This window comes from Pongo abelii, chromosome 1, assembly GCF_028885655.2.
Source record: "Pongo abelii isolate AG06213 chromosome 1, NHGRI_mPonAbe1-v2.0_pri, whole genome shotgun sequence".
Lineage (NCBI taxonomy): Eukaryota > Metazoa > Chordata > Mammalia > Primates > Hominidae > Pongo > Pongo abelii.
Window position 1 is genome coordinate 197,308,340 of NC_071985.2, and position 12,762 is coordinate 197,321,101.

Sequence of the window (12,762 nt, forward strand, 5' to 3'; positions counted from 1 at the left end):
AGACGGGGTCTCCTCTGTTGCCCAGGCTAGAGTATAGTGGTACAATCTCAGCTCATGCAACCTTTGCCTCCCGGGTTCAAGTGATTTTCCTGCCTCAGCCTCCCAAGCAGCTGAGATTACAGGCGCACACCACCACACCTGCCTAATTTTTCTATTTTTAGTAGAGATGGGTTTCGCCATGTTGGCCAAGCTAGTCTCAAACTCCTGACCTCAAGTGGTCCACCCACCACAGCCTCCCAAAGTGCTGGGATTACAGGTGTGAGCCACCACACCCAGCCACTAAATCTCTTTTTCTATTGGGCAACTCAACACCGGAATCTGACCAATTCATCAATCACTTTTATATTAAAAGTTTTTTTCTGATAGCCGACAGTCTTTCAAGTCAAAGGAATTAGTCAAGACTCTAGGACATAGTCTTTAGATAAACTGGGACCATCTTCTGTGAAGCCCTGATATAAAGGAAAGCCCTTGAGTAAAGAAACTTCCTCGTTAACTTTACAACACAGTCTCACCTCTATGCTTCCTCTATCAATCCTTTATTCATGCCATCCTTTTTACTAAAATCGAGAAAAAGGAAATTGAGTTGTTAACCTCACATACACACAAAAAAATCACATGGCACTACTGAAAACAATGCAATGGACTTCACAGTAGTCTACTATTTTAAAAAATAATAGAATAACCTTAGTTGTTATGTCTCAGGACAAGAGCCAAAAATCTTATACTGAGACATTCAACAACTCTGCTTGGCCTTCTGAGACAGGCCAAGCTATGCAGTGACAACATTCCAGATGCTACAAAGCAAACCAAGCAGAACAAAAGTGAGGACACTGAACACATACCAGCTAAACAAGGCACAGGCAAGGGTGAGACCAATACCTCTATGCTCTCCAAAAGTCTGTTTTTCTTCAATTTGGAAACAAAGTAATTCAGTGTTTTGGGGGTTCCCCCTGCATTGCTTCAACTCTATCTTTCAAAGCTGCCTAAAATCTTTTTTTTTTTTTTTTTAAGAAGAAACTAACGAAGGATATAAGGTACCAAGACAGAAAAAAAAGGTCAATGATGATGTAAGACAGTAAAGTGACTTTTAATGGGGGTATCAGAGACCTCTATGATATATCCAGAACAGGTAATAAAAGATGGAAAGTAGACAAGTAATATAAAGGTATAAAATAGTAAATACCAACTGACACTCTGTCCAGGTCAGGGCTACATGTCAGACTGTTGGCAGGGTCTAGGGCAAACTGGAAATGACATGCCCCAACTATAAAAGATGGTTGCTGCAAAGCAGAAAAGCAGATCCACGGCTGCCAGATCTGCCTTTTCAAAAGCAGCCTGAATCCACATTTTTATACAAAATCTCCTTTTTAAATGTTGACAACTAATTCAAATTTACAACACTGTATGAGCCAAAGAAAATATATCTGCAGATTGGATTTAGTCCATAAAACTTTTTAGGCAGAGGTTGAAAACATCTGCCTAAATACATGCTTTTTTCAGTGGTATATAACTCAACTCTGTGGCAGAAAGCACATCACATCCTACGCTTCCAAAGAAACACTATTATCTGAAAATACACTACAAAAGATATGAGTATACATCTGACAAACTAAATCACTGAAGGAAAGCACACTTAAAATGTTCCTTTTCTAGGTCGGGCGTGGTGGCTCAAGCCTGTAATCCCATTACTCTGGGAGGATGAGGCGGGTGGATCACCTGAGGTCAGGAGTTCAAGACCAACCTGGCCAAACTGGCGAAACCCCACCTCTACTAAAAAATACAAAAAAAATCAGCCAGGGCTGGGGGCGGTGGCTTATGCCTGTAATCCCAGCACTTTTGGAGGCCAAAGCGGGCGGATTACCTGAGGTCAGAAGTTCGAGACCAGCCTGACCAACGTGGAGAAACCTCATCTCTACTAAAAATACAAAATTAGCCAGGCATGGTGGTACATGCCTGTAATCCCAGCTTCTCGGGAGGCTGAGGCAGGAGAATCACTTGAACCCAGGAGGCAGAGGTTGCGGTGAGCTGAGATCGCACCATTGCACTCCAGCCTGGGCAACAAGAGCGAAACTTCATCTCAAAACAAACAAACAAACGAACAAACAAAAAGCTCCATTTCTGGAGCACCTAAAATATGTATTGTAAACAAAATTCAATGAAAGAAAACATTAGAAAATGAATTTTTGTCAAATTGGACTCACCAAATTTCAGCTTCCTCACTTATAAGCAAAACCAGACCCTATCTTCTAGACAAAAAGAAACTAAGATTTCTACAGCACATCATTAAAACATACTACTTATCCTCACAAAAAAAAAAAAACAAAAAAACAAAAAAACACTGTAGGCCAGGCACGGTGGCTCACAGCTATAATCCCAGCACTTTGGGAGGCTGAGGCGGGCAGATCATGAGGTCAGGAGATGGAGACCATCTTGGCTAACACGGTGAAACCCTGTCTCTACTAAAAATACAAAAATTAGCCGGGTGTGGTGGTGGGCGCCTGTAGTCCAAGCTACTTGGGAAGCTGAGGCAGGAGAATCACTTGAACCTGGGAGGCTGAGGTTGCAGTGAGCCGAGATCGCGCCACTGCACTCCAACCTGGGCAACAGAGCGAGGCTCCATCTCAAGAAAAAAAAAAAAAAAATTAGTTCCCTCGAAAAATTAATAAGGTCAATCTTTTAGAAAGGGTACCCGTGTCTCTTACTGCCTTGGTAAGCAAGCCTTGAGCAATTACCTTTTTTTTCCTTAGAGACAGGGTCTGGCTCTGTCGCCCAGGCTGGAGTGCAGTGGTGCAATCATAGCTCACTGATACCTTGAACTCCTGGGGTCAAGGGATCCTCCCACCTTAGCCTCCCAAAGTGCTGGGATTATAAGCATGAGCCACTATGCCCAGCCTACATTTTTATGGATTATAAAGCTGCATTATAGGGTCTAGAACATTATTTCTTAACTTTTTTGAAACTCTAAAGAATATGGTAGAAGGAGAAGACATTTTCCCTGAGAAAATGCACCCCTACTCAAAAACATTTTACAGAGTTCATGGGCTCCCTGGAGTCCACAGGCCATAGATTAAGAATGTAATGTCCTGCTGCAGGCTGGGCGTGGTGGCTCACGCCTATAATCCCAGAACTTTAGAAGGCCGAGCCCGTTGGATCACCTGAGGTCAGGAGTTCAAGACCAACCTGGCCAACATGGCAAAACCCCGTCTCTACTAAAAATACAAAAATTAGGCCAGGTGTGGTGGCTCACGCCTTTCCCGACACTTTGAGAAGCCAAAACGGGCGGATCAATTCAGGTCAGGAGTTCGAGACCAGCCTGGCCAGCATGGTGAAACCCTGTCTGTCTCTACTAAAAATACAAAAATTAGCTGGACATAGTGGTGGATGCCTATAATTCCAGCTATTTGGGATGCTGAGGCTGGAGAATCGCTTGAACCCTGGAGGCAGAGGTGGCAGTGAGCCGAGACCATGCCATTGCACTCCAGCCTGGGTGACAAGAGAGCAACTCTGTCTCAAGAAAAAAAAAAATACAAAAATTAGCCAGGCGTGGTAGCAGGCAGCCTGTAATCCCAGCTACTTGGGAGGCTAAGGCAGGGAGAACTGCTTGAACCTGGAAGACAGAGGTTGCAGTGAGCCAAGATAGTGCCACTGCATTCCAGCCTGGGCAACAGAGCAAGACTCCACCTCCAGAAAAAAAAAAAGAGGCCATGTGTGGTGGCGGGTGCCTGTAACCCCAGCTACTTGGGAGGCTGAGGCAGCAGAATCGCTTGGACCCAGGAGGCAGTGGATGCAGTGAGCAAGATCGCACCACCACACTCCAGCCTGGGCAACAGAGCGAGACTCCGTCTCAAAAAAAAAAAAATGTCCTACCATGCAGAATATGTTTACTTGTTTTGAATCCAGGTATCACTCTGTTGCCCAGGCTGGCATGCAGTGGCATGATCATGGCTCACTGCAGCCTACAGAGACTATTAAACCTACTTACCCTCCAATCTCTGCTTCCTGCTCTTCCATCTCTATTTTCTTGCTCTGTCAGGTAACTACCATCTTCAGTCTCTTAACTAACATACCTCACAATCCATTTTCCATACTTCCATGAAATGATTTTAAAACATAAATCACCCCTTAAACCCCTTCCTTCCTCCCTCCTTCATCTGTTGTAGGCTGGGCGCAGTGGCTTATGCCTGTAATCCCAGCACTTTCGGGAGGCAGGGGCAGGCGGATCACTTAAGGGCGGGAGTTCAAGACCAGCCTGACCAACATGGAGAAACCCTGTCTCTACTAAAAATACAAAATTAGCCAGGCGTGGTGGCACATCCCTGTAATCCCAGCTAGTTGGGAGGCTGAGGCAGGAGAATCGCTTGAACTGGGAGGCAGAGGTTGCAGTGAGCCAAGATCGCGCCATTGCACTCCAGCCTGGGCAACAAGAGCAAAACACCATCTCAAAAAAAAAAAAAAAATGTTGTAAATAATTTTATATATGTATGTGTCTATACATATTAGAGAAAGAGAGAGATGGCAATCCTTCCTACCATCAGAAGGCTTCAATGGCTTCCCTAATAACCTTTTCTCTCCAACTCATCTGTAATCACTCTCCAAAGTGTCAAACACAATTGGCCTCCTTTCAGTTCTGAAAGCACACTAAATTCTTCCCATCTTCCAGTTTGGGCACTTACTATTTCCTCTACCTGGATACCCTCTCCTTGACATCCTACAAATTGGTTCCTCACTCTCCCCAAAAAGAACTTCACTGACCACCCTTAGGTCTCCCCCTTTTCAGTGTCTATCAGAGTCCTGAACTGGACACCTCTATGTTACTTTTCTCAATTTGTAGTTTATTTGCTTACCTTTTGTGTTCCCCACCCCCAACAATCCTGTTAAGTTTCCAAAAGACAAGACCTCAATCTGTCATCACACCCCAATATATTCACAGGCCCACAACAGGAGCTGGTAAATGATAGGCTCTCAAGTACTATTTGTTGAATAAATTACCCAATCAACCAGAGTCAAACAGTGAACAGATCTTAGATGTTTATAGAATATGTGTGAAAAAATCCACCAAAACCCTGTATTTGAGAGAATAGCATTAACCAGACTTCTTTCCATTCAGGATGTCACTATGCCCTACAGAAACAGGGTAGCGCCCTAAAATGCTTAGTGGTTAGGACTATCCATTCCAAAAATAATAAATCGTGGCCGGGAGCGGTGGCTCACGCCTGTAATCCCAGCACTTTGGGAGGCCGAGGCAGGTGATCCCCTGAAGTCAGGAGTTCAAGACTAGCCTGGCCAACATGGTGAAACCCCGTCTCTACTAAAAATACAAAAATGAGCCAGGCGTGGTGACACACACCTGTAATCCCAGCTACTCAGGAGGCAGAAGCAGGAGAATCGCTTGAACCCAGGAGGCGGAGGTTGTAGTGAGCCGAGATTGTGCCGCTGCACTCCAGCCTGGGCGACAAAGCGAGACTTTGTCTCAAAAAATAATAATAATAATAGTAAATCTTATGTCTGTGTGCCCTCCCAGTCATCATCATTTCCCAACTCTGTGTTAATCTCAGAAATATTCCAAGCTTCCTCCCTCCAATTCCTCGGAAGAAAATAGATCACTCTTTCTGTAATCCATATTTTGCAGGCTAAACCAAATTCAAAAGTACCTATATACTTGGTATTAAATAAATACACAAAGGTGGTACCACTACTAACATCACCACTGCTAAAATTGAACTGTACCTAGTCTACAAAACTAAAAACATCAGTCTCCAAAATTGGAGATCTTTCTCTGGTGCTAAAACGTTTAAAAAACAAAGAGATGGAATTACACTGGATATAGAGGTTTTTAATCAAATCACTTCTTACAGAAACCTCAACACAACTCTCTTACAAAATGCAATTAAGCCCAAATGGCTGCAGTAAAACTTATCATTAACGTATGAACATTGGTTCACAAAATACATCTCCCGGCAGAGAACAAACTGAACCCGATTTGCTCCACAAGTTGTTCATGACAGCAGCCGGTTTTGGCTATTTAACAAGCTTCTAAATCATAATACACACGTCAGACTGTCTAGAATAACAGGACAGACTACAACAGTATTTCCACAAACGAAAAAAGTCAGGGTCATCTGAAACAGAAGTAAAATAATGGTGTGATACACGCCTTACCTCTCTCGGCGCACACTCTAAAAAAAATCCTATAAATGATATTACGTTTTAACAGTGGCTAAGTGATTTTTATTTTATCTCATTTAGTCTCCACAATAACCCTGTAAAGGGGTCACTGTTACTCATTGCTGTTTTAGTGATAAGAACACTGAGGCACCTGGAGATGAAGACTCTTGACCTAAGATCAAAAGATAGCAGGGCCAAGATTTGAACTCAAGCCGACTGGTTCAGGATACTTCTGTTATGCTCCCAACAGAAGCTTCACTGCCTCTCTCCTGCCAGGTCCTTCTATACTCTCAGAGGCTTTCCCTTCAATCCAATTAACAAATTCCCCATAAACACTGTACTGCCACTGATGGCTTCCAACTTCTGTGCACCATTGCTGCTTCCCAGCTTCTGCTGCCATGCTCCACCCCTAAGATTTGTAAAGTCAAAGTCAACAGTTGATAAAAGTTGCTTAGGTGCTAAGAGAAGCAAAATAATTCACCTCATATAAACAGAACTCACGCCGATTGCCACTGGAATGCAAGCCGGCCTCAGCTCCAGCCCAAGAAAAAAGTGAGAACTCTAATATTCCCGTAGGAGACAAATTTGGACTATCCCTTTTTTGGCCACCAGGCTGGAACGAACGGAAGTGGTACTAACATTTACTGAGTGGCAGCCACATGCGCCCTAGGAGAAGACCGAACCAGGCCAATGGGGACTGGGTGGGGGGAAGGGCACTCAGGAGTTCCGGGAAAAGAAATCCAAATAACGGGGTTCATACGGCCAAAAGGGGAGGAGTAGGGAGTGGCCGCCCCCAGGCCGACTGCAAGATAAAGCGGCGTAGGAGCTGCTCTGGAAAGAAGGCTACCCAGAGCCTCGGGAGCTAGGCCGGGGCCAGGGGAAGCCCTAAAGGGCGGAGAAGGGGAGGAGCCGGAGGGAGCGGAGCCCGCTCAGAAGAGGCGAGGGTGTAAGCTGGAGGGAGCGACTCCACGCCAGGCCTTCCCCGAGCCCCTGACCCAGCAGCTGGGGAAAAAAGATAAGAGACGAAACCACTAGAGCCGGTTAAGCTGCCCTAACTTCCATTGGAGGCGCTCACTTACCTGGGCCTACCACAGCGATCGCAGCTGCAGCTCGCAACGGCACAACCAGCCCGAACCTCGCCCCCGCCCCACAGCGCGCCCAGCGTCTCCGCTCTCCGACGACGGCGACGGCGTAGACCCGCTGCCTCCTGGGAAATGTAGTCCTACGCCCTCCTCTCCTCGCCGACTTGGCTGCCATCAGAACTACGTTTCCCAAAAGACAAGGCAAGCGTTGGGCCCGCCGCTATGCGTCACGCGCTCGGTTGTCGGCGGTCACGTGGGTTGCTCGGGGCCGTCCCCTCCCCCCGCCTGGGTGGCCTGGAGATGGAGGAGGGCGGTGGACGGAAGGGGCGGGGGCGTTGCTGACGCCACTGCCCCCACCATTTTGGAACCGGCCTGGAGAGAGTCTGAGCCCCACCCACTCTGGGCCAGCTTGCCTTGTTGAAAAGCTTCCGAGTTGGGAGTCGAGTCTCCCGGTTTTTGGTCTCTGCTGTGCTCCCTTCCGCTTTGTGACCTTGAGCAAATTCATCCCTCCTCTCTAAACCTGTTTTCTCCCCTATGAAATGAGACTTGTAATTTCTACCCCACAGCGTTGTTGCAAGGCTCCGACAAAGTAAGGCACAGGAAAGCCTCAAGCACCCTGAAAGCGCAACGCAAATGGAGGGGTTGGTTTGGTTTCGTTTTTTTAATTTTAGTTGTGTGACCTCATTCGGAGACCCAGAAGCCGCCTCTCCCCAGCTTCTGTAACTATGATTTCAGAACTATGTAACTATATCTTCTGTAACTATGATTTTCTGACTGTCGTCCTGGGAAGTTTGTTAAAATGGGTGTTACCGGGGTATTGAACCAAAAGTTTACCGGGGAGTGTATCCCTGCAGTCTACATTTTAAACCGACCTCTCGGGTGATTCTTACCCACCTACAAGTTTGAGAATCCCTGCGTTTATCAGTTTTGCACAGGCTGCTTTCCTCCGGAATTTCTGCTCCAGTGCCTCTGAACATTTAAGACTCATCTCATATGTCACCTGTGATACTTTCAAAGTTGGCTAGCTCCTCCCTATGCCTGTGTTCCCGCAGTAAGTTTGCATCTTACTCTGTAAGTATCGGGGCCTTCCCCGACAAGACTGTGAGCTCTTTGAGAGCCGAGATCAGTTTTGATGGATTTCTGCACCTCCAGAGAAAAGTAGACACAATACACATCAATTAATAAAGAAATCTAATGCTCTTCCTAAGAGAAAACCTGCAAGGCTCAACTCAAGTAGCAGACCACGCCACATCAGCCCTTGCCCTTAGTTGGCTTCGGCAGCATTCCTTCCACACGGCTTACTCTTTCTTCCTTCTCTGAGCACTTCCTGTGGTCCACGTACTGTGTAGTGCTTCTTAAAACGTTCTAATTTAATTGATTTTATTTTTATTTATTTATTTATTTTTATTTTTATTTTTTTTTAGATTCTCCCTATGGCGCCCAGGCTGGAGCGCAGTGGTGCGATCTCGGCTCACTGCAACATCTGCTTCCCAGGTTCAAGCGATTCTCCTGCCTAAGCTCTCCTGAGTAGCTGATTTTACGGGCATATGCCACCACCCGGCTAATTTTTGTACTTTTTGTGGAGACGGGGTTTCGCCATGTTGGCCAAGCTGGTATCAGACTCCTGACCTCAAGTGATCCACCTGCCTCGGCCTCCCAAAGTGCTGGGTTTAAAGGCGTGAGCCACGGGGCTGAGCCAATGTAATTTTAAATTCAAATATTTCTGGGTGTCTACTGTATACCATGCCCAGTGTAAAATACTGAGAACACGGTAGTAAACTAGATGGATACCAAAATACATAATTTTGGCTCCCCTTTTAAGAAATACAGGCGTAGGCCGGGGGCGGTGGCTCACGCCGGTAATCTCAACACTTTGGGAGGACCGAGGCGGGCAGCTCACCTGAGGTCAGGAGTTCGTGATCAGCCCAGCCAACATGGCGAAACCCTGTCTCTACTAAAAATACCACAAATTAGCCGGGCGTGGTGGCGGGCACCTGTAATCCCAGCTACTCAGGAGGCTGAGACAGGAGAATCGCTTGAACCCAGGAGGTGGAGGTTGCAGTGAGCCGAGATCACGCCACTGCACTCCAGCCTGGGCGACAGAGCAAGACTCCATCTCAAAAAAAAAAAAAAAGAAAGAAAGAAAAAAGAAATACAGGCATATCTCAAACATTGCAGGTTCAGTTCCAGAACACCACAATAAAGCAAAGATTGCAGTAAAGTTAGTCTAAGTTTCCCAATGCATATTAAAGTTATATAGTATCTTTACATTATACTGTAGTCTATTGTGTGCACTAGTGTTATGACGTAAAATATATATACTTTAATAAAGAATATTACTTAAAAATGCTGTCACCCTGGCGTGGTGGCTCACACCTGTAATCCCAACACTGGGAGGCCAAGGCGGGTGGATAACCTGAGGTCAGAAGTTCGAGACCAAGGCAGGACGCAGTGGCTCACGCCTGTAATCCCAGCACTTTGAGACGACGAGGCGGGTGAATCACCTGAGGTCAGGAGTTCGAGACTAGCCTGGCCAACATGATGAAACCCTGGTCTCTACTAAAAATACAAAAAATTAGCCGGGCATGCTGGCGGGCGCCTGTAATCCCAGCTATTTAGGAGGCTGAGGCAGGAGAATCGCTTGAACCCAGGAGGCGGAGGTTGCAGTGAGCCGAGATCGCGCCACTGCACTCCAGCCTGAGCAACAAGAGCAAAATTCTGTCTCAAAAATAAAAAATAAAAAATAAGTTCGAGACCAGCCTGACCAACATGGTGAAACTCCATCGCTACTAAAAATACAAAAGAATTGGACGTGTTGGCACATGCCTGTAATCCCAGCTACTCGGGATGTTGAGGCACGAGAATCGCTTGAACCCAAGAGGCGGAGGTTGTAGTGAGCTGAGATCGCGCCATTGTACTCCAGCCTGGGCAACAAGAGCAAAACTCTGTCTCAAAAAAAAATGCTGTCATCTGAGCCTTCAGCAAGTGGTCATCTTTTTGCTGGTGGAGGGTCTTGCTTTTATGCTGATGGCTGTTGACTGACCAGGGTGGTAGTTGCTGAAGGTTGGGGTGGATGTGGCAGTTTCTGATAATAAGACGGCAATGAAGTTTGCCACATCCATTTACTCTTCCTTTCTTTTTTTTTTTTCCTTTTCATCCACTAAGAAAATGAAAAGTTGACTCTTTCTTTCATGAAAGATTTCTCTGTAGCATGCAGTGCTCTTTGATAGCATTTTAACAGCAGAACTTCTTTCAAAATTGGACTCACTCGTCTCACATACTGCTGGTGTCTTATCAACCAACTTTATATAATATTCTAAATCCTGTGTTGTCACTTCAACAATGTTCACAGCTGGTTTTTTTTTTTTTTTTTGAAATAGGGTCTCATTCTGTCACCCAGATTGCAGTGCAGTGGCCCACAGTATGAGCACACTGCAACTGCCATCTCCCAGGCTCAAATGATCCTCTCGCCTCAGCCTCCCAAGTAGCTGGGACTACCAGTGCATACCACCATGCTGAGCTAAAATTTTAAAAATTATTTTGTAGAGACGAGGTCTCACTATATATATATATATATATATATATATATATATATATATATATTTTTTTTTTTTTTTTTGGAGACAGTCTCGCTCTGTTGCCTGGGCTGGAGTGCCGTACCGCAATCTACGCTCACTGCAATCTCCACGCCCCCGGGTTCAAGAGATTCTCCTGTCTCAGTCTCCCGAGTAGCTGAGGTTACAGGCGCCTGCCACCATACCCGGCTAATTTTTTGTGTTTTTAGTAGAGACAGGGTTTTGCCATGTTAGTCAGGCTGGTCCCGAACTCCTCACCTCAGGTGATCCACCTGCCTCAGCCTCCCAAAGTGCTGGGGTTACAGGCGTGAGCCATTGCGCCCAGTTGAGGTCTCACTATATTGCCCATTCTGGTCTCAAACTCCTGGGCTCAAGTGATCTTCCTGCACTGGGTTTCTAAAGTGCTGGGTTCATTTATTCATTTTTGTCATTCATTTACAGATATGAGCCATTGCACCCAGCCTTCACAACATTTTCAACAAGAGTTGATTGTATCGTAAACCATTTTTTGACCAGGCTGATCTTGAACTCCTGACCTCAAGTAATCAGTCCACCTCAGCCTCCCAAAGTGCTGGGATTACGAGTGTGAGCCACCACACCTGGCCACAAAATGTATTTCTTAAATAAGACTTGAAAGTCAAAATTACTCTTTTATACATGGGCTATAGAACAGACGTCATGTTAGCAGGCATAAAAACAACATTAGGGCCGGCCACAGTGGCTCACACCTGTAATCCCAACATTTTGGGAGGCCAAGGTGGGCAGATCACTTGAGGTCAGGACTTTGACACCAGCCTGGCCAACACAATGAAACCCCATCTCTACAAAAATACAAAAAATAGCTGGGCGTGGTGGTGTGCACCTGTAATCCCAGCTGCTCAGGAGGCTGAGGCAGGAGAATCGCTTCAACCAGGGAGACAGAGGCTGCAGTGAGCTGAGATCGCACCACTGCACTCCAGCCTGGGCAACAGAGCAAGACTCCGTCTCAAAAAAATAATAATAGGCTGGGCATGGTGGCTCACACCTGTAATCCCAGCGCTTTGAGAGGCCGAGGCGGGTGGATCACCTGAGGTCAGGAGTTCAAGGCGGCCTGGCCAACATGGCGAAACCCCGTCTCTATAAAAATACAAAAATTAGCCAGGCATGATGGTGGCAGGTGCCTGCATTCCCAGCTACTCGGGAGGCTGAGGCAGGAGAATCACTTGAACCCGGGAGGCAGAGGTTGCAGTGGGTCAAGATCGTGCCACCGCACTCCAGCCTGGGCGAGAGAGCAAGACTCCATCTCAAAAAAATAAATAATAAATAAATAAATAATATTAATAAAAATACAGAAATTAGTCAGGCGTAGTGGCAGGCACCTATAATCCCAGCTACTCAGGAGGAGGCTGAGGCAGGAGAATCGCTTGAACCTAGGAGGCAGACGTTGCAGTGAGCCAGGACTGTGGCACTGCACTCCAGCCTGGGTGACAGAGTGAGATTCCTCTCCAAAAAAAAAAAAACCAACAACAAAAACCATTAATCTCCTTGTACATCTCCATCAGAGCTTTTGAGTGACCAATTGTATTGTCAAGGAGCAGTAATATTTTCAAAGGACTCTTTTTTTCTGAGCAGTAGATCTAAACAGTGAGCTTAAAATATTCAGTAAACTGGCCAGGCACAAGTGGCTCATGCCTGTAATCTCAGCACTTTGGGAGGCCGAGGTGGGTGGATCATTTGAGTGCAGAAGTTCGAGACCAATCTGGCCAACGTGGTGAAACCCTGCCTCTACTAAAAATACAAAAATTAGCTGGCTGTGGTGGCAGGCGCCTGTAATCCCAGCTACTCAGGAGTCTGAGGCAGGAGAATTGCTTGAATCTGGGAGGCAGATGTTGCAGTGGGCAGAGATCACGTGAGCTACTGCACTCCAGCCTGGGCGACAGAGCCAGAATCTGTCTTAAAAA

General features: G+C 46.2%; 1 protein-coding gene across 6 annotated transcripts in view; it reads right to left on the reverse strand.

Moving 5' to 3' along the window:
* Nucleotides 1-7,502, reverse strand: part of THRAP3 (thyroid hormone receptor associated protein 3) — a 77,521-nt gene extending 70,019 nt beyond the window's left edge. For 2 of the 6 annotated variants that reach the window (XM_024248401.3, XM_024248380.3), the window contains exon 1: nucleotides 7,245-7,486. The gene's annotated coding sequence lies outside the window, so the exon portion shown is untranslated. Of the gene's footprint in view, nucleotides 1-6,646; nucleotides 7,034-7,244 lie in introns of those variants that run through there. The other 4 variants (XM_024248394.3, XM_024248407.3, XM_024248384.3 and 1 more) reach the window with 4 other exon arrangements.
* Nucleotides 7,503-12,762: the final 5,260 nt, after the last annotated feature.